Below are 25923 nucleotides of genomic sequence, written 5' to 3'. Positions count from 1 at the left end.
TTGGGTTCATCCGCCCTCGAATAAGATATTTTGGGTTCATCCGCCCTCGAATAGGATATTTTGGTTCATCCCATAGGAGATGCATTTCCTCCTAAGTTTATTTTTACCCATAGGAGAGGCATTTCCTCCTAAGTTTAGTTTTACCCATAGGAGAGGCATTTCCTCCTAAGTTTAGTTTTACCCATAGGAGAGGCATTTTCTCCCAAGTTTGAAATCAGGAGCCTTTCCTGAAGAGAGGAATGACGTTTATTTTTAAAGTTGTTGTTGAAGTCAGGAGCCCGCCTGAAGAGAGGAATGACGTTTTATTTTTAAAGTTGTTGTTGAAGTCAGGAGCCCGCCTGAAGAGAGGAATGATGTTTATTTTAAAAGTTGTTTGTTTGAAGTCAGGAGCCCGGCTGAAGAGAGGAATGGCGTTTTATTTTTAAAAGTTGTTGAAATCTCGCCAGCCTAAAGAAAGGAATGGCATTTTATTTTTTTCAAAGTTGTTGAAGTCAGGAGCCCGCCTAAAGAGAGGAATGACGTTTATTTTAAAAGTTGTTTGTTTGAAGTCAGGATCCCGCCTGAAGAGAGGAAAGATGTTTTATTTTTAAAGTTGTTGTTGAAGTCAGGAGCCCGCCTGAAGAGAGGAATGGCGTTTTATTTTTAAAAAAGTTGTTGAAATCTCGCCAGCCTAAAGAAAGGAATGGCATTTTATTTTTTAAAAGTTGTTGTTGAAGTCAGGAGCCCGCCTGAAGAGAGGAATGACGTTTATTTTAAAAGTTGTTTGTTTGAAGTCAGAAGCCCGCCTGAAGAGAGGAAAGGCGTTTTATTTTTAAAGTTGTTGTTGAAGTCAGGAGCCCGCCTGAAGAAAGGAATGTCATTTTATTTTTTCAAAGTTGTTGTTGAAGTCAGGAGCCCGCCTGAAGAGAGGAATGACATTTATTTTAAAAGTTGTTTGTTTGAAGTCAGGAGTCCGCCTGAAGAGAGGAAAGGCGTTTTATTTTTAAAGTTGTTATTGAAGTCAGGAGCCCGCCTGAAAAGAGGAATGGCATTTTATTTTTAAAAGTTGTTGAAATCTCGCCAGTCTAAAGAAAGGAATGACATTTTATTTTAAAAGTTGTTTGTTTGAAGTCAGGAGCCCGCCTGAAGAGAGGAATGGCGTTTATTTTTAAAGTTGTTGTTGAAGTCAGGAGCCCGCCTGAAGAGAGGAATGGCGTTTTATTTTTAAAAGTTGTTGAAATCTCGCCAGCCTAAAGAAAGGAATGACATTTTATTTTAAAAGTTGTTTGTTTGAAGTCAGGAGCCCGCCTGAAGAGAGGAATGACGTTTTATTTTTAAAAAGTTGTTGAAATCTCGCCAGCCTAAAGAAAGGAATGGCATTTTATTTTTTTCAAAGTTGTTGTTAAAGTCAGGAGCTCGCCTGAAGAGAGGAATGACGTTTATTTTTAAAGCTTGTTGTTGAAGTCAGGAGCCCGCTTGAAGAGAGGAATGACGTTTTATTTTTAAAGTTGTTGTTGAAATCAGGAGCCCGCCTGAAGAGAGGAAAGGCGTTTTATTTTTCAAAGTTGTTTGTTGAAGTCAGACGCCCACCTGTATAACGAGAGGAATACTTTTTAGTCTTATACTGCAGATTTTGAAATCAGTAACCCCACCGGAAGGTAGAAGGTTACAACAGGAATCCCCAGCAGGAAACAATAAAAATCCCCAGCACCGGGAAGCAGAGGGTTGCAAAAAGAGGTCCCAACACAAATTCAAGCGCCTGAGTCAAAAGGAAGAAAAGACGCGTCTTGAAAGAATCGTCTTGTGAACATTAAACTATGCCCAGCATAACAAATCTGATGAAGAGAGCCGTATCCCTAGAGGAACCACCGAAAAGCTTAATGAAGAAAGCCATGTCCCCAGCGGACCGAACAAAATGATGAAAACTGGTATTCAGAAAAGCAAAGGGCCAGTGTCATCCCCAAATTCACGGAAGAAAAGCACCGGAGGAAACACAAGCCGACAAGAAAGCAAGGCAACAAGAACAAGTTGCAGTCTAGCCTAGCTTCTTGTTTTCTTTTAAGCACGGTGTAACAAGGAGATCGGTAAGCAGTGGTAATAGCATGCAACAACAGTAACCTTGCAATCCCACGGTAATCCTAGCTACCAAAACTTCCCGAACTACATTGACCTGATTCCTGTTTAGCCCAGGATATGTAGGAAACCTCTGAAGCAAAGGTTCGGTCAAATCGTTTTCAAAAAATGCTTCATACGGAGTACTCGGATGGGCAAAAATCGCTCACTTTATCTTTGCACGAAAATCCTTCGTGTTTTCGGGCAAAGAGGGGCAGCTGTAAGCACGTGATTTTTGCCCTATGAAAGAATTACTCCCAAAAAAATGCAAAATAAAATGATTTTCCTTGGTGTGCAATTTTGAGAATTTTTGTGACATTTTTGGATAATTATTTGTATTTGTCTGTGCATGTTTATTTGTTAAATTAATAAAAATATAAAAATATGTCGCATTTTGCATGTAGGATTTAATTCTACAATTGTTATTAATTAAGTTTGCTTTACAAAAACTTAAAATTACAAAAATAGACATCTTTTGCATTTTTAGCATTTAATGTCCAATTGTGCAGTTTTATGCTTAATAATTACTTAATTGTGCGTTAATTGCTATTGGGAGTTAATCTGCGCTTTTATAACTTAATTTAGTTCTTAATAATAATTTAAGGATTTTTAGAATTTAGTTTTAGAAAAATAAAAGAAGAAAAGAGAGCAAAAATATAAAGAAAGTCGGAATTGGGCATCTTCTTCAATTTTAAGCCACAGGCCCAAAAATTGTCCAACCTTCCCCATGACCTGGTACATTTCAAACTGGGTCGACCCGGTCCGCCTCATAACCCCAATACCCAACCCCTCTTCATTTTTCAGTTTTTTTTTCCAAAACAAAACAAAAACAAAAAAACACAAACTCAAAAAACCCTAAAACCTAACTAAACTATCCGCCCCCCACCCTCTCTTCTTCTTCTCCAACTCCCCGAGCTCCCCAACCATGGCAGCTGCCCTTTCCCCCTCACGCCTCACTCACACTCACCACAGCCACTCGCAGAAGCTCCCCGTCACCTGTTGTTTCGTCCAACGAACAACAGTCTAAACACTGCTTTCTTCTTCGTGTTTCGTCGTCACAACAGCCATGGTTGACCCATTCTTCGTCGACGACCACTCCCTCCATGGCTGACCCCTTCACCTCCATGGCTGACCCCTTCTTCGTCGACGACCACTCCTGTCCAGCATCGACCTCATGTCGCAAACCCCAACCAAACGCCGCTTCTTCTTCTTCTTCTTCACCTCATGCTGTTGCGTTTCCACTGCTCCTTCACCATTGCTGCTGCGTTTCCACTGCTCCATCGACGACGAACAGCTCGTCGACCTTTTCCAAATGGAACCAGCTGCTTCTGCCTACTGCGTTCAAAACCATCGCCATTTGAGTAGCTGCGTTCAAAAACCAATTCCCATCGCCGCGTCTTCAGCTTCACCTTTCAAAAAAGGGTCGTCTTCTCGTTCATGGCGTTGCTGTGAACGGACCAGCTTTCTCATTGCTATGAACACGAACGGACCATGGCGTTGCTGTGATGGACAGAACAGCTTTCTCGTTCATGGTCCGTTCACGGTCGTCTTCGGCGTTGAGCTATTTTGGCATGACAATTCTTTCCGGGCAGATTTGTTTTGTTCAAGTTTATCGTCGTTCCGCTCCGGTTAGTTGTTTAACCAATTTGTGTTTATCGTTTTTCTTATTTTTCTTCAGTTTGTTTCATGTTTGTTTTATTGTTCTTGTTTATTTTTTTTAGGATGAAATTGTTAGTTTAATGTTTGTTAGATTCAAATTGAAATTTAATTAATTACTTCTTCAATTTGTTTCATGTGTTTTATGTATATTTTCAGAAAATGTTAACGTTTTTTAAATCGTTTGAATCCGTCGTGTTTTGTTGTTTAAAATAGATTTTAATGTATGTTTATTCTTTGTTTGAAGTTCATCCAGTAATTTAATTTGAGTTTGTTTTGGTTTTTGATTTGTTGATTTAGTTTAAATCATGTATTGGTGTTGTTAATATTGTTGTTTCCTTGCTCATCCATTTTTGGTCTAAGTTAACCAGGATTGGTTCCCAATATGATTAATTTATTTCCATTAATGTGAAGTTGAATGATTCATCTGTGTTCATATGATTTGTTGTTGAGTTTGTTTAGAAATTGGTCATATTGGCTATATTTTGGTTGAGATCGATTAGGCGAATTGGTTATATCTGATGGGGTAGTTTGGTAAATTGTAGTACGTTCAGGGGTGAAATGGTAATTGCAATAAGGTCAGAGGGGTAGTTTGGTAATTGAACGTTTTGAATAATTTTTTATGTAAGCATGGGGGACAAAATGTAATGGGGAGGGGTTTGATATAATTATTTAATATAATAGGGGACAAGACATAATGTAGTGAGGGGAATATTGTAATTGTTTATGTTAGGCATGGAGGACAAAATGTAATGGGTTGGGATTGATATATTTATTTAATGTAGTGGGAGACAAAACATGTAGGCATGGGGGAAAAAGGTTTAAAATAAAGAAAACATTAATTAGCGGGGACAAAGCATGCCATTGGGGGAATATTTTGGGTTAGAGGTTCAAGACAAGAGTCTTGCTATAAATAAGAGTCATTCTTGACATAAGGAGGGGATGGATGGAGAAGATCATTATTAGGAGGATTATTTTCTAGAGAGATTTTTGGGGAGAATATTTTTGAGAGTAATACATTCTGAAAATCTGATGAAGTGTGGTAGAGTTTTGAAAAGAGAAAGACAATTTGAACTTTCACTTGAATAATTTTCGTTTGCCTTTCCTCGAGTGTTATTCAAAATCAGTAAAATACTGCGTCCTGTATCCGTCTCTCTTCTGCTTTGACTGCGATTGCACTTTGGTATTGCTGATTTTTCAATCTGTTATTGGGTTATTCTACTGGTCGTTACTGGTTTTGCGGTGTTGCTGAACCTGTTGTTGTTGTGTTATTACTGTTGCTGACTCCTACTTCTTTTCTTCTTGTACTGCCATTTCCAGGTACATATTTGTACATTCTCGGCTTGAAGCAAAATGAAATATTAATCAGGCTTTGTTCCTGTTGAATTCCTCCTGTTTAGATTTGTGTTTGAATAGAATTTTCCTTTCTTTGTATAAAAATGTAGTTGATTGATTAATGAGTAATGAGGTTGCATATGTATAACTTCTTCATCTAATAATGTTAGTTTAAATTAATCGAAGAATAGTTAATCTGTTTTGATATTATTGTGCGTCAATCTCATGTTCCAGGGTTATTAAATAATAGAATATAGAACGGAAGCAATCTCTCTTTGTACAAACTCGATTGCAATTTTTCATTTGCATTAGCCGTAAACTAATAACTAATAAGTTACGTATTTTTCAGCATGTAATTAATTGAGGGATTTTCTTTTATTTTAGAGACGAACTTAATAGAAAAAATGTAGTCACTATAGGTTTATCTTTTTAAATAAAATGAGACGAGCCTCGCCAAATAAAATACACAGATTGCGGGGCCCTCACAAATGCATGCGTTAATTACTTAGAATTCGGGATCGGCCGCTTAGCGAACTCCACGGCCTTACCCAAAATAATAAATACGCTAATTGCTTTAGGCGCACATTTTAATAATCTTACCTTCTTAAACTCGGGCGTGCATTTCATGCGACCCAAATCCAAATCCCAAAACATTGAATAAAAATGTGTTCCGGATTGCGGGTGCATTTCATGTGATGCAATCCAAAGACATGTTTTTAAACGATGTTCACATTCTTTTGAAATATAATAATAAAAGCGGTAAAGAGTTAAACTTGCACATGAGCTCATAATTGTATAAAATCAGATAAATAAGCCGAATATGACAATTGAGCGACCGTGCTAGAACCACGGAACTCGGGAATGCCTAACACCTTCTCCCGGGTTAACAGAATTCCTTATGCGGATTTCTGGTACGCAGACTGTAATATGGAGTCATTCTTTTCCTCGATTCGGGATTAAAATTGGTGACTTGGGACACCCTAAATCTCCCAAGTGGCGACTCTGAAATAAATAAATAAATCTCGTTTCGATTGTCCTTTAATTGGAAAAAACTCCTACGCCCCTGGCAGGGGCAGAAAAAGGAGGTGTGACAATCACGACCATGACACATTAGTGACAAGAAAGTGTCGAGTCAAATAAAGGGTAAAAGGGCCTCGACTATATATAGCCAAAGAAAACTCTCAATTCGGGGGGTTGCTCCTTTCTCTCAAAAAAGGATGACAAAAAGCTCCTTTCTTATATCTTCAAGAAAAGAGAGAAAATGACCTCGAAGAATATATGTAAATTTACTTCCTCATCAATTGACGAGAAAGACAATGTTGAATCTTAATAAGATCAATCATGCCTCTTTCGTCCCATATGCAATCATTATTGTTAACTTTTTGATCCGGAATTAATTACGTTTGACTAAGATTTACTCCTTCATCTTTGATTGATTTGTTCAAAAAGGTTTTAGTATCTTTTGAGTCAAATAATTTGGCATCGTCTGTGGGGGATTTCATAGTGAAAATTTCCTAGTTTCTCCCAGATCGAAACCAAGAAATACAATGACTCACCAAAAGGAATGCGGAGGAAAAAACCAACCCACGCAAGACTCAAGAGCAACGCAGAAGAGGAAGAAGAGCCAAGCAAGATCACCGGGCTCGGAAATCATCGCCCCATCAACCATAAATATACTAAACAAAGCAAACGATGTTAACGACCTGTATTCCCCCACCAGACCACCGAGCGAGAGCGAAGAAAATCTCACTCTCACCTCCCACTCTTTGTCCAGGCAAGCACATAAGACCCGCGTGGACGAACATACACAAGAACATCTCGATTGAAGGACAAATTGCTTCAACACAACTGAAATACCTCCTGCTGGCAACATCTCCGAGCTGGACGGCAGGAGTCAGATAAGAAAACCATAAGGCGTAAACAACACGAACCTAAACGAAACGTCAACACCTCGTATTCACCAGTGTTGCTCCATCTGGTGCAAGCAATACCAAACAGACTGGGACTCTCACGAAAGATGTCCAACTCTCCAGAAATCGGGACTGATGACGGGCTATTATTTTGATAAGTTTGAAATAACACCCTTTAAGGCTAAGGGCCTTTGCCAAAAGAAAAGAAGAGTTCGACCTTGATAGAACGACGTCGGGTTGTTATTTCGATAAGTTCAAAATAACACCCTTTAAGGCTAAGGGCCTTCGCCAAAAGAAAAGAAGAGTTCGACCTCGATCGAACAACGACGGGCTGTTATTTCGATGAGTTTGAAATAACACCCTTTAAGGCTAAGGGCCTTAGCTAAAAGGAAAGAAGAGTTTGACCTCGATCGAACGACGATGGGCTGTTATTTCGATAAGTTCGAAATAATGCCCTTTAAGGATAAGGACCTTTGCCAAAGGAAAAGAAAAGTTCGACCTCAATCGAACGACGATGGGTTGTTATTTCGATAAGTTCGAAATAACATCCTTTAAGGCTAAGGGCCATCGCCAAAAGAAAAGAAGAGTTCGACCTCTATCGAACGATAATAAGCTGTTATTTCGATAAGTTTGAAATAACTCCCTTTAAGGCTAAGGGCCTTCGCCAAAGGAAAAGAAGAGTTCGACCTCGATCGAACGACGACAGGTTGTTATTTTGATAAGTTCGAAATAACACCCTTTAAGGCTAAGGGCCTTCGCCAAAAGAAAAGAAGAGTTCGACCTTGATCGAACGACCGGGCTGTTATTTCGATAAGATCAAAATAACACTCTTTAAGGCTAAGGGCCTTCGCCAAAAGAAAAGAAGAGTTCGACCTCGATCGAACGACGACGAGCTGTTATTTCGATAAGTTCGAAATAACACCCTTTAAGGTTAAGGGCCTTCACCAAAAGAAAAGAAAAGTTCGACCTCGATCGAACGATGATGGGCTGTTATTTTGATAAGTTCGAAATAACACCCTTTAAAGCTAAGGGCCTTCACCAAAAGAAAAGAAGAGTTCGACCTCGATCGAACGACGACGGGTTGTTATTTCGATAAGTTCAAAATAACACCCTTTAAGGCTAAGAGCCTTTGCCAAAAGAGAAGAAGAGTTCGACCGTGATCGAACGACGACGGGCTGTTATTTCGATAAGATCGAAATAACACCCTTTAAGGCTAAGGGCCTTTGCCAAAAGAAAAGAAGAGTTCGACCTCGATCAAATAATGATGGACTGTTATTTCGATAAGATTCGAAATAACACCCTTCAAGACCAAGGGCCTTCGCCAAAAAAAAAGGGTTCGACCTCGATCGAACAACGATGGGCCAACATTTCGATAAGTTCGAAGTGACACCCCTAAAGGTCTACAACCATCGGAAGAAAAGGAAAACCGGGACTCGTCAGACGAGCCCCTATCTTGCACCAAAGCCATGAACAGTTGAAATAAAAAGTGAAGTACAAGTCAAATAGCGAAGAAAAGAACTTTTATTTATGCAAAGTCACAGTGCGGGCTACCGTCGCTTACATATGGCCCAGGCCAACTAAAAAAATGGACAAACGACAGTCGACAGGCAAAATGAAAATAGAAACAAAGGACAAGATTCTCCATTCGGCGTTATCACGGTCGTCACCATCACCACTATCATCACTGTCTCCAAGAGGTTCTCCATTACCATCATCTGCATCCCCATTAGCTTCGGGCGTCGCCGCGTTATATCCACAGTTAATGCGAGCCTCCCAAGCTTTCACTCGTGCTTCTTCATAAGCAGCCTCAGCCACGGTGCCCGCCTCCCACAAACTCTTATATATGTCCCGCTAGGCTTCAGCATAAACCCAGAGCTCATGCATTTGGCGAGGAACGACAGCGGAAAATGACTCAACTTGAGCCTGTAATCACTCATTTTCTGCCTCCAGGGCCGCAACCCGATTTCCCAGAACTGATGCCTTCTGATCAATCACGCCAATGCGCTCCTCGAGCCTCGCCTCCCTCAAGGTAGATGTCGCTCTCTCCGACTCTTGTTCGGATTAGAGTATGCGGATGGTGTTCTCCAGGGCCGTCGCCCTCGCCAAAGCCTCGGACCAGGTACCCTTAATGTTCTCCAATTCAGCGACTTTGCTCTCCATCATGGTCAATTTTCTCATCCACTCCGTGCTCATCGCCTTTATCTTGACTAAGTTCTGGTCCATCTCCGACTGCATCAACCTCAACCTACCCTGCAAATGCTCACACTTCGTTGCGATCCCCTTACCCAACTCGAGCTCCTCATCCTTAATGTGAAGTTGCTCCTCGAGTTCGCTCTTGCTGCGGATGGTCTACATCAACTCCTGGTCCTTTTTCTCCAATTCCTCACTAAGAGCCCGATTACGGGGATCCATCCTCAACCGCTCATGCATCTCGCGACACCTGTCATAGTAGCGACAGTATTTCTCCAACATCTTCAAGAAAACCCTTGCCCGGATGTTGGCCTTGCGAACGCTTTCCACTTCCACCATGTATGTTTGGAAAACGTAAAGACGGGGTTAAACTAGTACTTTCAAAAAGGGCGAAAGCATAAAGCGAAAAAAAATGTAACGTACCCTTAAGCACATGACAGCTACCTCGTCCCTCAACTCAGTATCAGGAACATCCATAAGGGACTCGTTCTCAGCTTCGGAGCATAACAGGTTGAATTGCGATACCAGATCTTCCCTCTCCGCCAAGAGATTAACGCCGGAAGGGATCTGAAGAATATGGGTCGAGCCCCCGCATTAACCGCTGAATGAGTGAGACCCTCCCCAAACATCCTAATATCGCTGGGGTCCAGGTTTGACTCAGACACATAGTCATCAATCACCATGCATTTTCCCCTTTCTGCTGCTGAAGAGGAAGCACGACCCGCTGCAGAAGATGAGGGCACGTTTGAAATCACAACATCAGCCCCAGAAGTCTGGTTCTCTACCGCGACAAGGTATTGATCATCAACAACGGTAGAGACTTCTGATTATCCAAGATGACGGCAGGAGTTTCTGATTGTTGATCGCGGGCACCGACAACTCCAATGGTTTGCTCCGCCACTATGGGGGGTGCAGTAACACCCTCTCCGGAGCCCATCGGGGGAGAGTCGTCCAGATGAATTACTGTTGGGGACGTCTTCTCAAACTCTACTCTCCGTCTCTTCGATGGCCCCTCTTCCCCTTTAGTAGATGGTGACTCATCCGTTGGCCGAACGACATTGGTCGGAACCTCGTCCTGGGAAGCGACCCTCGCTGGAGTAACCAAGGCCGCAGATTCAACTGAAGTAGCCCTCGACGAAGGTCGTACAGTATATATTGCGATAGGGCGAACAGATACGGCCGGCTGGCGGAAAGCTAGCTGAGGTGCCCTTGCTCTACGCACCCTCCCTGGAAACGACGAACGATGTATAAGAGGCTAAACAAAAAAGAGAAAGAGAGAACAATATATAAAGGTGTCATCTCACCTATAAGGGGCCTGCATCCGAACCTCTCATGAAATGTCGATCATGTGCGAATTCCCACTATATGGGGAAGAATGGCCTATACCCATTCATGAATCCCTTCGACAGGTGTCGGGGGCAATCTCTCAGCTGCAAAGATGAGACAATTTAGTACTCGCAAAAAACGGTCGAACATTTCACTAACTAAAGATGCAAACTTACGTGCGAAGTTTCATCTCTAAAGGAATCCCGTTGGGTCCGCCACAATGTGTTCGATCCGCACATAAAAGTAGTTCTCGTAAAAACGACGGTTGGTCCTATCGTCCATCTTCACCACCAGAATCCTCAACCCCCGAGGACGTATGTGAATCATCGAACCGCAGATCAGTTGAGGAGCAAAGATGCTAAGCATATGGTCTAAAGTGACCTCACGACCGACAAGTTCTGCATACTTGAGCAGCATAAGGAATAACTTGTAGAAATAAGGCAAAAGTTGGGGGGGCACACTTTGTAAAAACGGTAAATATCCACCACCAATATGGGGAGAGGAAGTGTGTACCCTACAATAAAGGGGTAGGCGTAGACACGCAGTACCGGGATGGTCGAAATGAACTATGTCGTTCTCCTCCATTGGCCGCAAATCAACGTAATTGGGGATTCCCCACCTTTCTTTCAACTCTACAATCCCTTTTTCCCTCATGACGGAGGGGACAGGTTTCGGTTCCGCCCCACCACTAAAACTGAAGTTAGTCGCCTTTATCCCTGGGCAGGCAAGATCTCAACCACTGAGGGAATCTCCTCATCCTCCGCCGCATCCGCCCCTCCGGTGACCTAAAGAGAACTCTCCAATACCAGACTAACGGCAAAAAGATTGTCGCGAGAAGAATCACCAGCCATTTTTAGCAGAAAATGCACCAAAGAAGTAATAAGAAGAAGAGATGAAAGATTTCAGTGGACAAGAAGGTAAGCAGAAATTCGAGGTATCAGAAAAAGCTATATCTGAAGAACTCTCTCAAGTGAAAGATGAAGTGAATGAATCAAGTGACAAGTTCCCTGTATTTATATGAGACATAAATTCCCCGAGCACGAAACCCAAAAGTCGCCATTTGAATCTGATAGGGCACAAAAAATTTCAGTCTCCCAGAAACGTATGTCATAATGGTAGTAACCACGAACCAATGCTTCAGTGCCAACCGACGTTTCGATTCCGAAACCGCCGCAACGGTCCACGAGGATCGAAAGAACACCACCACTCCACTAAAAACCCACAGAAGGCGACTAAGGAATAGAAAGTTGAAGGCCAGATTTCTCTCGACTTCGTAACGAACATGATCTGTCTGCCGAAGTCCGACATAGGGCGACCCCGACAGACGGAGGGACAAACTGTATTGGTCAAAATCTGACCACACGACCAGGTTGCCCGACATCCCGCCTCAGTAATTGGGTAGTGAAAGTCAATAGAGCCCACTCTATTTCTCCTATGTGACATCTGATGAATCGAAAAGACTAATGCCTAAAATCACGACCAGGACACATTAGTGACAAGAAAGTGTCGAGTCAAATAAAGGGTAAAAGGGCCTCGACTATCTATAGCAAAAGAAAACTCTCAATTCGGGGCGCTTCTCCATTCTCTCAAAAAAAGATGACAAAAAACTCCTTTCTTATATCTTCAAGAAAAGAGAGGAAATGACCTCGAAGAATATATGTAAATTTACTTCCTCATCAATTGACGAGAAAGGCAATGTTGAGTCTTAATAAGATCAATCATGCCTCTTTCGTCCCATATGCAATCATTATTGTTAACTTTTTGATCCGGAATTAATTACGTTTGACTAAGATTTACCCCTTCATCTTTGATTGATTTGTTCAAAAAGGTTTTAGTATCTTTTGAGTCAAACAATTGGGCCATTACTTTTACTTCCATCTCATATTATTAGGAGAAATTCAAAAATAGCTAGATTTATAAGTGGTCATTCAAAAATAGCCACAGTTTTAAAAGTAATCGAAATTTAGCCATTTTTCATGTAAAGATAAATCTGAACGAAAACACCGTTCAAAATCTGGAAAAATACTCCTGTATATTATACTGGAGTTCCCACAATAAACTGGAACTTTCCGCGTGTTGGAGTTTCGGCATAATATGCTGGAAGTTCATACACATGAGCACCGATCTCCAGTATATTATGCTGGAACTTTCCGTGTTGCAGCAAAATAGTGGCTATTTTTCAATGACTTTGCAAACGCGGGCTATTTTTGAATGACCAATCCAAAAACTGGCTAGCCCGCGCTATTTTTACCATATTATTTGTTAGGGTATTCATTTACAACTTCAAAAGGCCATGAAAAAAGAGAGGACAAAAACCGTCAAAGGCATGGATTGCCACTCTTTTTCCTTCTTTCCTAACCACTACTATATTATTTATACTACAAATTTTTTTCTATTTGTGGTATGTAGGGATTGGCCCTTTAGGACTTTCAGGGGTTAAGCCCATTGGAAAAGGACCAACTACCCACTCACTCAAGAGCGGTTCAACTGCAAATCTGGCTCTACCTCCACCAGGTGTTCAACAACATACGGCGAAGCCCCTCTACCTAACACACCTCTAAACCTTCCAATACTCCCATTAGGCGTTAATTAATTCATTACTTAATTGATTGATTAATCTTAGAAACGTATATGAGACCGCAATTCAAATTACTCTACTATTAATGATCTTGAATCCTTGTGATTTCATTCACTATCTAGCTTCAAGTTTGCATTGCACGAATTAGAATTTCATTGATCTTGTTTCTTTTTCTAATTTACCTATTTCAGATTATATTGCACGTTATCGTTTTATAATAATGTTTTAGTATTAAGATATTATTACCCAACTTTAAATTGCAATGTACGAGTGTCTATTCTAATTGTATGATTGTCTCATGCCTACTGTTGTCATCGGGGGCGGCCAGATCAATTTTGTTGCATAAAACCAAACTTTACGAGAGGCCTTAACTTTTTAATCTTTTTATTATTATTTATTTGAAATTTATTTTTTTTAGCTTTTCTTAAATACAAAGTTATAAATAATTCACTTACAAACAATAGCTCCTAATAAGTATTTCTCAATTGATAATATAATTAATCCATTTAACCTTTCTTGTGACATTGTTGTTCTTAAGTAAAATTTTATCAATTTTAATTTTGAAAACTTCTTTCCGTTGAAGTAACGGTAACATGAGTTATTAACATTATTCCATAAGCAATTTAGGCATTTGGAAAAGAATTAAATCTTTTTATTTGATTAAATGTATCAATTAAATTGTTATCTTCTAATTATACAATTTTCCTTAATACTTTTAATTCAGAAAATAAATCTAAACCATCAATATCAAATTGATTATTATGCTTTAAGGAACATCCAAAATGAAGGCAATATTTTTCAAATTTCCAACATCTAGCTATCTAAGTCTTTACTACTAAGTAGAAAACCAAAAATATTGTTATATGCTTCGAATTGTTATATAAAAATAGCAATCAACTCTAAAGGACTATTCGAAGGATTTTCAGATTTCATTATCAACATTGCACGTCAAATTGTTACTTCCTATATATCACACGTTTCTTGTGAAATTCGGATTCGATATTCATTTCAAGTGCAATTTTCTTGGTAGAAATCATTGCAGTTGCAAATCCTTCTTCTCTATATTTGTTAAAGAAAGAAATCAAATTTGTTCACTTTACATAACTTTTTTTTAAACTTATACACAGTCTATTAAGTGTAACAAAAAATGGGGCCCTCACAAATATGAGGCCTAGAGCGGTTGCTTTACTTGCTTTATGTAAGGCCGACCCAGGTTGTCCTGTTGAACCTTTCTAAACTTTTTCATATAAATATGTAGTGGTGTGCATTCGAATCGGTTTATCGATAAATCGAATCGATTATTTGTTATCGGTTTATTGATTTATCGATTTCGATTTCGAAATTTTCCTTATCGAGATTTCGATTTTGTCCTGTTCGATTATCGGTTTATCGATAAACCGATAAGATATACTAAAAAGATAATTTTTTTAACCATTATTCTATAATACCCTTCCCTTTATCTTTAATCACTAACCCTATGATTTCCTCTACCACATTTAAGGAATGATCATATTTAAAGCTCAAGGGAATGAAGTTCAAATTAATGGAAAACAGAATTAGATGTGATTGTGAGCACGTGATTTATGCCTCGCACGAACCACTCCTAAAAATTCAAAATAAAATAAATCTTTCTTTTTGTGTGCAATTTTGTGAATTTTCGTGATATTTTCTGTAATTATTTGCATTTGTGTGTGCATGTTCATTGGTTAAATTAATGAAAAATACAAAAATATGTTGCATGTGCATTTAAGATTTAATTTGGCATGCTTTTGAATTAATCAATAATTAGGTGTTTTGCAAAAGTAAAAATTCAAAAAAAATATATATATTCTTTGCATTTTAGTAATTAATGTTGAATTTTATGTTTTCTTTTAATTTGGGGTTTAGTTATTTTGTGATAATTACTACTTAGAGTTAATTAATATTTTTAAGATAAGTTGGTCAAAATTAAATTTGGGTTTGTATTTTTATTAGGAGGAAAATTGAAAAGAAAAGAAAATAAAAGAGAATGAAATAGGAATTGGACCAGTTTTAATTAAATTCCCAGGCCCAAAACCAGTCCAAACCCGGTCCACCACCAGTTTAGCCAACAACGTCGTTTCAGAGCTGATAAGTCTCAACCGTCGATCTCATTAGATCGAATGGTTCAGTCCATATCTAGCATCGATTAAACGACGTCGTTTCATGTTTGTTGATCTGAACCATTCGTTTCATTCGATCGAACGGTCCAGTATTATCATCGCAACCCGACCCGTCCACCCCACTAACCGACCCAATCCCCCAACCGGCCAAAACGACCCCGTTTTACATAAGTGAATTGATCCACGTCGTTGATCTCAATTGATCCAACGGTTTGGATTCAATCCCACAACCTGTATATATATGTGTAACACACCCCGCCCCCTCCTAAAGCCCCTACCCAGTCTCCTTCGTCTCTTCAGAGACGACCTAAATCCAAACCCTAGCAGCCGCCGCCCCTCTCCACCGCCCTAAACCCGGTGGCGCCGGTTCTAATGACCTCCTTCTTCACACCACGGATCCCCCTCAACCTCCCCATTCCAAATATCCAAACACATCTCTTCGAATCATAGCTAAACGCCTCGAATCTTCAATCGAAGTTCAGTCAAAAACTCTAGCTTACCCAATCAACCCCAAAATTCACACCCCTGATCCACCAGGCTTCCCTCGTCCCAAATCCCATGATAGTTTTCCTCGAATCACCGTAGAGCCTTTCGAATTTCAGATCGAAAAGTTGAACCTTGAGTCCCCAAAAACACTGCTTATTAAAGATTTCAAGATTTTTAGGCTGAAATAGGCTGTAATCGTGTGTTTTCAATCGAACAAAAACATACGATTAGAGCCCGTCTCAACCAAAAGAGTAGGAAGTAGGGCTGTGCATTTGGATCGGATATCCGAAATCCGATCCGACATACTCTATTTCGGATTTTCGGATTTCGGATTTCGGATTTTCGGATTGGATATGGATTATGTTTTATAAAATTTTGGATTTTCGGATTGGATTCGGATTGGCATGATTTTAATCCGATCCGATCCGAAATCCGAAATTATATGGGCCTATATATAAATAGTTAAATTCTTTAGGGTTAAATAACTTAACCCGGTTAAGTTAGTATACTATACTAATAGTACTATACTACCCTAAATACTATTCCTATTTCTCCTACCCTAAATCTTCTTTTCCGCCTCTTTCACTTAGGATCCGAGCCCTAGCTGTTCGTTCACCACTGAGTCGTTCACCTCCAGCCCTAGCTGTACGTTCACCAGTGAGTCCGCCTCTCTTCTTCAAAGTTCATAGTGAACTGACCAGTCCAGGGTTCCGCACCGCCTCTCTTCTTCAGTGTTCATACTGTTCCGCGGTTCCGCCTCTCTTCTTCAGAGTTCAGAGTTCAGTCGCCTTAGATTCCGCGGTTCTGCCTCTCTTCTTCTTCACTCTTTATCTCAGTGACTCAGTAGTCAGTCCTCTCAGTGTCGAAGTCTCAACTATCAAGCCAGTAAAGTAATCTTCTTCTTCACTATTAGTTACTATTGTTCATACTGTTTTTTCAATTTTTATGTATGTATCGATTTGTCTTTATGTTCTGTTTTTTATCTCTTTCATTTTCTATTCTGATTTTATTACAACATCTATTTATGATTTTATTTAGTTTTTTTTCTATTACAACATCTATTTCTGATTTTATTTAGGTTTTTTTGTTTGTTTTGGACCTTTGGTAGATGGAAAACGAAACAGAGACAGTGAATGAACTTCAAATTGTTGAAACAGTTGGTGAAAGTAATGCTTCAACTGATTCAGATTCAACAACCAATAACATTGAATCTGAACCTGGTTCGAAGAAAAGAAAAATGGTTAAAGAAAGATCAATGGCTTGGCGCTACTTCAACAAGTTCACTGATTCCGAGGGTGTGAAAAAAGCGAGGTGCAAGTTTTGTTCAGAAGAATATGTAGCTGATACTAAGCATAGCGGCACAAGCAATTTGTTATTGCATATTCCTAAATGTCCGACCAATCCCTACAAGGCAGAAGGTAGCCAGACAACATTAGGTTTTCAGCCGCAAGGTCTAACAGGTGATGTTTCAGTTATCCCTTGGAAATTTGATCAAGAGGCATGTAGGAGGGCTTTAGCTCGTATGATTATTAAAGATGAACTTCCTTTTATTTCTGTTGAAAAAGATGGATTTAGAGACTTTGTTAGAAGTCTTCAACCTTTATTTCATATTCCATCTCGTACTACTATGACTAGGGATTGTCTTGAGATTTACCATGAAGCTAGACTTGCTTTGAAGTCTATTCTTAAAGAATCAAAACACAGAATATGTATTACTACTGATACATGGACTTCAATTCAAAGAATTAATTATATGTGTGTTACAGCCCATTACATTGACAATAATTGGAAATTACATAAAAGGATATTGAATTTTTGTCCAATTACTAGTCATAAAGGTCAAGATTTAGCTAGTGGTATTGCAAAGTGTTTACTTGAATGGGGAGTGGATAAAGTATTTACTGTGACAGTTGATAATGCGAGTTCTAATGATGTGATGGTTAGAGAGTTATCCAAGCAATTTACTAGATGGAACACTAACTTGATGGAAGGTAAGCATGTTCATGTGAGATGTATGGCTCACATCATCAATCTAGTTGTTCAATATGGGTTGAGAGATGGGAGTGTGTCTGTTGAACGAATAAGACAAGCTGTTAGGTACATTAGACAATCTCCCGCAAGATGGAAAAAGTTTAAAGAATGTTGTGATCTTGATAGGATAACTTCTAAAAAATCATTGTGCTTGGATGTTCCTACTAGGTGGAACTCCACATATTTGATGTTGAAGGTTGCTACAGTTTATGAGGAAGCCTTTACAAAGTATTGTGATATTGATTATGGTTTGATGTCATGTATTTCTAACTGCATTTGTGAGGATGGACAACCTGCAGGTCCACTTTTAAGTAGTGATTGGGATAGTGTAAGACGTATTGTGAAGTTTCTGGAAATTTTTTATGAACTCACCTTGAAAGTATCAGGTACACTTTATATTACGTCTAATGTGCACTTTCTTGAAATATGTGTTGTTGATTCTTCTTTGAAAGAGTTGATGCAAAATGAAGATGCTTTCTTGAGAGAAATGGCAAAGAATATGAAAGAAAAATTTGACAAGTATTGGGGGGATCCACATAAGATGAACAAAATGATTTTTATCTCATGTGTGCTTGATCCACGCCATAAGTTTAATACTCTTTCATTTGCACTTGGTTCTATGTTTGGAGAAACAGTAGGTTTGAAAATACAAGAGGATGTGAAAACATACATGGATACTTTGTTTAATGTGTATGCAATGAAAAATGGTGGTTCTGGTTCATGTCCATCTACTTCTTCTCCATCTTCTCCATCTTCTGGTCCATCTTCTCCATCTTCTTCATCATTGCTCTCAAAATTCATGCTAGATTTAAAGCAACATAAGAAATGTGGCGGAGTTGATTCTAAAACGGAGTTAGATAAATATTTGGGTGAAGATGTTGAGGAAGACCATGAAAAGTTTAACATTCTGGGGTGGTGGAAGTTGAACTCACCTAGATTTCCCACTCTTGCTGAGATGGCACGTGATGTGCTAGCCATTCCGATTTATAGTGTTGCCTCAGAATCAGCCTTTAGCACCGGCGGACGCATACTTGATCCATTTAGGAGTTCATTGACTCCTAGATTGGTTCAAGCTCTTGTGTGTGTCCAAGATTGGCTTCGTAATGAATCAACAACTTCGATTAAAATTGAAGAAGATTTAGATAATCTTGAACAACTTGAAGCTGGTAAGCCTATCTTATTACTTGTGTTTAATGTATACTTTATTTGTATGTTTATTTAGATTACTTCTAAACTAATTTCTTGTGTTACTATCTTATTATACAGAATTTATGAATACGGGAAGAGAGCCTTGCATTGTCGACATATAGTGATGTTCCATTTGTTGTACAAGGCTACAAGCTCAGGTATTTCATTATACACTTGCTCTGAAAATGATCTTTGTATTGATTCATTATACACTTGCTCTGAAAATGATCTTTGTATGTATTTCATTATACAAGCTCTTTGTATTATACAGGTATTTCTGGACCATGAGCTATCTTTCTCTTTCTCTGAAAATGCTCTTTGTATTGTTTGAAATTGCAGATTTTTAACTTGTCTCACAGTCCTACTGAGAATCTGAGATTGAGAGCTACATTTGGCCTAGTTGCTGGTTTGTGTTGACTGTTGCGGCTTCCCAAAACATGGAACTTGGAACTCTTTTGTTATGTGTAATATTTTAAAGAACTGTTGGGACTTTAGTAGTTTGGTTTGTTTTATTTTGCTATGAAAATTTGGTTTGAAAGACAATTGATTGTGTTTTGTTTTGGGGTGTTCAGTTTGGTACTTTGGTTTACTGTCCAGTTGTGTTAAATTTCAGAAAAATTTCAGGTATTAATTTTTATGAGTACTTAGTTCAGTCAGTACTCAGTTGTGTACTGTAAAGTGTAAATTGAACATTCAGTACTGTAAATTGAACATTCAGTACTGTAAATTGAACATTCAGTTTAAATCATTTTGTACTGTAAATTGAACATTCAGTTCAGTCAGTTGTGTACTCAGTTACATGTAACAATGTTAAGTACTTAATTTCGAAGTTGACAGTTAAAACAAGTATTTGAAAAGTGATTGCTCAATTTGTATTTGGAAAGTAATTTCCAACATTTGTTTATATACTTCGAAGAAGTTCTGAAAATTAACAATCCGATCCGACAATCCGAAAATTTATCCGATCCAAAGTTTCAAATCCGATCCGATCCAATGTTAATTCGTATCGGATTCGGATTGCCCTTTTCAGAATCCGAAATCCGAAATCCGAATCCGAAATATGCTAAATCCGATCCGATTCGATCCGTGCACAGCCCTAGTAGGAAGATCTATGGAGCGGAATAAAGGGTTCGATTCTCGTAAGTGTTTCTGTGTTTTTCAATGTTTTTCTTTTATGTATCTTCCTCCTCATCCCTTTCCCATAGGCATAAATTCACGGTCACCCGCCTGGATAGCAAAGGAATAAATTCAAGTCCAGAAATCAGAAGGAAGGCAACAATGGTCAAAAGAAGAAAGTTCAAGTTTCGAAGGAAAAACAATTCAAATTTCACAAGAAGGGAAAAAGCAGTTCGAGTTCAGCAATCAAGCATCCACCTAAGGAAGAGAAGACTACAAGTCAAGTCAGAAACAAAGAAACATTAGAGGAAATACAAGTCAACAAGAATCACAGGACCAAGTTTAAGAATAAATCTTTGTAATTCATAGACCGTAGCTTAGTGTAGCTTCTTTACTTTTTATCATGGTGTAATAAGGAGGTCAGTAAGCAGTAGCAACAGCAACAACAGTAACAGTAAAACCACAACTTCATGGTAGTCCCAGCTACATAAATTTCCCGAACTACATTGACCTGATTCCTTTTCAGCCAAGGATATGTAGGAAACCTTTGAAGCATAGGTTCGGTCAAATCTTTCAAAAATGCTTCACACGGAGTATTCAAACGGGCAAAAATCGCTCATGTCCGCTCACTTGGTCTTTGCACGAAAACTCTTCGTGTTTACGAGCAAAGAGGGGCAGCTGTGAGTACGTGATTTTTGCCTCGCACGAACCACTCCTAAAAATTCAAAATAAAACAAATCTTTCTTTTTGTGTGCAATTTTGTGAATTTTCGTGATATTTTCTGTAATTGTTTGCATTTGTGTGTGCATGTTCGTTGGTTATATTATTGAAAAATACAAAAATATGTTGCATGTGCATTTAGAATTTAATTTGACATTCTTTTGAATTAATCAATAATTAGGTTTTTTGCAAAAGTAAACATTCAAAAAAATAATATATTCTTTGCATTTTAGTAACTAATGTTGAATTTTATGTTTTCTTTTAATTTGGGGTTTAGTTATTTTGTGATAATTACTACTTAGAGTTAATTAATATTTTTAAGATAAGTTGGTCAAAATTAAATTTGGGTTTGTATTTTTATTAGGAAGAAAATTTAAAAGAAAAGAAAATAAAAGAGAATGAAATAGGAATTGGACCAGTTTTAATTAAATTCCTAGGCCCAAAACCAATCCAAACCCGGTCCACCACCAGTTTAGCCAACGACGTCGTTTCAAAGCTGATAAGTCTCAACCGTCGATCTCATTAGATCGAACGGTTCAGTCCATCTCCATCATCGATTAAACGACGTCGTTTCATGTTTGTTGATCTGAACCATTCGTTTCATTCGATCGAACGGTCCAGTATTATCCTCGCAACCCGACCCGTCCACCCCACTAACCGACTCAATCCCCCAACCGGCCAAAACGACCCCGTTTTACATAAGTGAATTGATCCACGCCGTTGATCTCAATTGATCCAACGGTTTGGATTCAATTCCACAACCTGTATATATATGTGTAACACACCCCGCCCCCTCCTAAAGCCCCTACCCAGTCTCCTTCGTCTCTTCAGAGACGACCTAAATCCAAACCCTAGCAGCCGCCGCCCCTCTCCACCGCCCTAAACCCGACGGCGCCAGTTCCAATGACCTCCTTCTTCACACCACGGATCCCCCTCAACCTCCCCATTCCAAATATCCAAACACCTCTCTTCGAATCATAGCCAAACACCTCGAATCTTCAATCGAAATTCAGTCAAAAACTCTAGCTTACCCAATCAACCCAAAAATCACACCCCTGAACCACCAGGCTTCCCTCGTCCCAAATCCCATGATAGTTTTCCTCGAATCACCGTAGAGCCTTTCGAATTTCAGATCGAAAAGTTGAACCTTGAGTCCCCAAAAATACAGCTTATTAAAGATTTCAAGATTTTTGTCGCACCTCCTTTTTACTGGGAGTTTTCTCCAATTGAAGGACAGTCGAAACGGGATTTGTTTATTTGTTTTAGAGTCGCCACCTGGGAATTTTAAGGCGTCCCAAGTCACCAATTATAATCCCTGAATCGAGGAGAATATGACTCTGTTTATTATTCTGCGAACCAGAAATCCTGAGTAAGGAATTCTGTTAATCCGGAAGAAGGTGTTAGGCATTTCCGAATTCCGTGGTTCTAGCACGGTCGCTTAACTGTTTTTATTATTGGCTTAATTGTCTTGATTTTTATTAAATACTTTTTGTTACGTGATTTTCTACCGCTTTTACTTATTGTGATTAAGGACCCTTCTTTGAATCGAATTACGCGTACGTATATTCGTGTTACAAATTTAGAAATGCGGAATTGTGTCACGCGTACATGTACACAATAACTTTTGATAATATATTAAGCAATCATTTTTTCAAAATTGTGTTGAATCAAGAATATTTGTTTTTCTTAAATATTGAACCGCACATCGCGGGTTTTTATGAAATTAACTTAACGCCTTTGAAAAAATCCTTTTATTAAATATTCGCTCGAAATTGCGCATACGCATAATCCAAATTTTGCTTTTAAAAATATAATCAGGGTACGCGAACGTATCCCTAATTGCGCAAAAATATTTGTAATGATATTAGGGACTTTTTCCACAAATTTGTTTGTTGTATATACACATTTTATATGAAAATACTGAGAAATTCATATTCAAGGGATGTTTTTAAATTCTTTTAAAAGAAATTCACGATTTTATTAAATATTGCCCGTTGACTATAATTTCCGAGTATTAATTATGTTCATCCCAAGACTATTCAAATTTAAAGTAAAATAAGAACATGATTAATACTATCCTTCACAAATACAACATATACATGCACCAAAGGTTGAATGCCTTATGAAAACTCACGAAAATAATTTATGAAGGGAAGAAGTATTTTTTTTTTTTGAACAATTTTTATTTATCTTAATTAATGCAAATTCTACTTTTATTCACCATTGATATAAAGTGTCGCGATTTGTTCTTATACGTCTCATCTCATGTACTTATTTTTTAATCTAATAGGCGAAATTATTTTTTATTAAATTGTTTATGATGGCAGATAAGCACCAAATTGCTAAGAAAGGGAATTATTATGCAAATCGATTACTAATATTGTCTTACATGCAACATCGTTAAACATTCATAATATTCTTAGCATCATAATGAGATACATCAATTCATCATCCCTTAATGATTATATGTATACCTGTTATTACGCCATATATGAATGTATAACTCACACCATTCAATCCATAACTAAATCAGGTATTAGAATAAACTAGCAATATGGTTTTTAACATTTTATACTACTCTTTATTCAACTAACAACATCTGACCTTAATCCACAACCAAATAATCGAAATGCACTAACCATGCGATTTCTGGATATTTCAGAATAATCTATACCTGACTAACAATGTCATAGGAATTAACTAATAACCAACTTCATGCCATATTCCCTATCTTACCAATTCAATCATGATTATACCTTAATGAAATTATGTAATAGGTAAAGTTATTACAATAATTGTATGAATTTCAAAGGAAAATGATCAACTGATAATTAACATGTCAAGCATACTGCTATATGAAGCAAAATGAAATGAGAATTAAAATTTATAATAACAAACTTAGAAAAATAAAATTTGCATTTCAATCTTCATCGATCTGTCATACTGAATTTCTTTCCAACATAAAATTTAAAAGACATGTACCTGAAAATGAAGGTAGGAGGAGTAAATTTCAGCAGTAGCAGCAGTAACAAACTCAGCCAAATACCAGTATTCCCACAGATTTAAACAATAATAAGATCCGAAGAAAACAGATGCACAGTATAGTTATTTTTTAAAAGACACTTCAGATGTCAACTGAATCAGTGGAACCAAGTAAGGTTGAACAGATTCAACAAGAGAACAATATTTCAGATTTCAATTTCTTTTCAGTTTCAAATTCCCATTTTTTTTCCTGATTTTTCTGTTTCTGCTGCTGTATATCTGTGTGTGTATGACTGTTCTTTTTGTTCCTCTTCTGTTTCTTCTTCCTCTCCTAAAATCTCTCAAACTATCTTCTTCTGAAAACTGATTTCCCTCCCTCTGAAAACTGATTCCCTCCCTCTGAAAACTGATTAAAACTCTCCTTCTGTCTGAAAACTGTATTCAAGTTTTCTGGAAAAAAAAAACTCCTTAAAAACTCTCTTAAAAATTCTCCAAGGTCCCCCTCTAAGGTCTGTCCAGCTCCTGTATTTATACAGGGCTGGTTGCACCCTTTTAATGCTGGATGGACCCTTTATCCCTTTAAAAATCAGAAAATTTTTCCATTAAAACTACTTTTGAATATTTTAAAACTAAGTGCTATTTATCCTGTTTTTCAGCAGCTCATTATCCCTTGTTTCCCATTAGTATCTTAAACTATAGCCACTAACATTACATTATAATACACTAGCACTAACACCCTGTTTTTTACTGTTTCATTCCCAGAAATGCCCCTGAAATCCTGATGTTATTATTGAAAAAATCAGAACCTACTGCAAAACAGATTCTAAAATCTGTATAACTTAATTATCCTTCTGATTTACAGCTATAACCAATCCTATTAACCTCCTAATACAATTGTATTTGACCAACTTTTGTAAACTTGAATTCAAACTTGACATTACAGCAATATTACACTGAATTCAGAACTAACAACATATTACTGAAATTATCATAATAATTCAGACTGGACTTAACATTGAACCAGAATCAAACACACACAGGATCATTGTCAATACTGACAATGCCCTGAAACTTTAATGTTCAGACAATAACATATATACAACCCTTATTTTGACAGATTCATATAAACCAGGATGATTTAACTGACAAGTATTAGTTAAAAATGATTATCTACAATATCTGTCAACAAACAGTACATAATAATAGAAACAGATTGTTTCAATCAGTATTATGAGAATTCGTAATATAACTAATCGACGAACTTAATCGAGTCGATTACACACATTGTAACTAAGCACAATCAACAGAAACAATTCACATTTAAAATTAGGTAGACGGGTAGGAGACAGTATGATAATAAAAGATGGGAAAATTACACAGACTAAAACAAACACAAAAATACATGTATAATACACAAAATAAATAGAAAAAATACCTTTGAATCTTCAATTTTATTCCGACTCGAACTCAACTTGGATTTCGGATTTTTTGTTTGAAATCAAACTGACCTTAGTCGAAGTATTTTCCACTGAAAATACTTCGACTAAGGTCGATTAAACCTCAATCTTCATTTAATATGAACGGAATCCAAAAGTTTGGTATTTTTAGGGTTTCAGGTTCTTGGATCTTAAATCCGATCATTTCCGGGCAGATTCGAAGGGAACCAAACATGATATAAGGGTGAGGGTAGCCTAGGGGTCATTTGGTGTTAGTTTGAAACGGATCTGAGTTTGTTCTTGTTTGGTCCAAATCTTCAAAAGAAGATTCGAGAAGTTCAGAACTGATTCGAGCCAAACTAACTTCAGATCCATACTCAGGATGACTAGGGGAAGCTGTGGTATTGACTAGGTGTTGTTTGGTTTAGATCTGAACTTGGCTCGAATCTTCAAATGAAGATTCAAGAACCTTTAGGGAGATTCGAACCAAGCAGATAACATATTTGAATAGAGGGTGTTCAGGGGGTTCTGGGGTGTTAAGTTGGTGGCCGGCGGCGTTGATGCCGCCGGGTTTCAGGCGGTGGAATCCTAGGGCGGCTAGGGTTAGGAGTGGGGGTTTGGGGGACGATGATGAACAGTGTAGGAGGGGGAGGGGTGTTCAGTTAGGGGCCGGGGTAAGGGCTTGAGATTTATATAGGGGAATGGTGGGTGGATATTGACCGTTGGATTAGGCAGGA

General features: G+C 38.2%; 1 long non-coding RNA gene across 1 annotated transcript; it reads left to right on the top strand.

The window, feature by feature from the left end:
* Positions 1-18741: 18741 nt before the first annotated feature.
* On the top strand, positions 18742-19490 carry LOC142182586 (uncharacterized). Its single transcript, XR_012711399.1, has 3 exons — positions 18742-18910; positions 19011-19090; positions 19272-19490. It is a non-coding gene; the product is annotated as an uncharacterized LOC142182586 (long non-coding RNA).
* The last annotated feature ends 6433 nt before the right edge of the window (positions 19491-25923 follow it).

Source organism: Nicotiana tabacum, chromosome 7 (assembly GCF_000715075.1).
Source record: "Nicotiana tabacum cultivar K326 chromosome 7, ASM71507v2, whole genome shotgun sequence".
In the NCBI taxonomy this organism is placed as follows: Eukaryota; Viridiplantae; Streptophyta; class Magnoliopsida; order Solanales; family Solanaceae; genus Nicotiana; species Nicotiana tabacum.
The sequence above is the reverse complement of the archived record's forward strand: the minus strand, read 5'-3'. Positions and strand labels throughout refer to the sequence as shown.